Raw genomic sequence first — 559 nt, 5'->3', positions numbered from 1 at the left:
TAAAAAAAAAAAAGGTTTTAATTTCTGCTTTTGTTTGGCTGCAACTTTAATTTTTAGTTCCTGTTTTTGTCCAGTTGAAACATGGTGCTTCTAAGGGATTATTGGAAGGAAACAAGGCGGAGGAGTTTCCCTTTAACTAGAACTGCCAACACCAAACTCCACAGACTGGGTGGCTTAAACCCCTATATTTATTTTTCCAGTCCTGAAGGCTGAACATCCAAACAAAGGTCTCTCCGGACACCTCTCCTTGGCTGGATCAAGGCTCCCTCTCCTTATAGCCTCACGTCCAGGCATTCGGGTGGCACCGTCTCATGGGGCTCCTGGCCCGCTGGGTGACGACACCATACTTAAGATGGTCGTTTCCATCCTCAGACCTTTCTGACTTCTTCAAAGCCCTTGTCTTCAAATGCAGCCATACTGGCAGTTGGATCTTCAAGACAGAAATTTGAGGAAGGGGCCAAGGAAATGGCTCATGAGAATAAGCTCTTGCCTGGCAAGCGCAAGGGCCTGAGTTCAATACCTGGTTCCGGAAAAAAAAAAAAAAAAAAAAAAAAAAAAA

This window comes from Octodon degus, unplaced genomic scaffold, assembly GCF_000260255.1.
Source record: "Octodon degus isolate 3935 unplaced genomic scaffold, OctDeg1.0 scaffold00010, whole genome shotgun sequence".
NCBI classification, from domain to species: Eukaryota; Metazoa; Chordata; class Mammalia; order Rodentia; family Octodontidae; genus Octodon; species Octodon degus.
The sequence above is the reverse complement of the archived record's forward strand: the minus strand, read 5'-3'. Positions refer to the sequence as shown.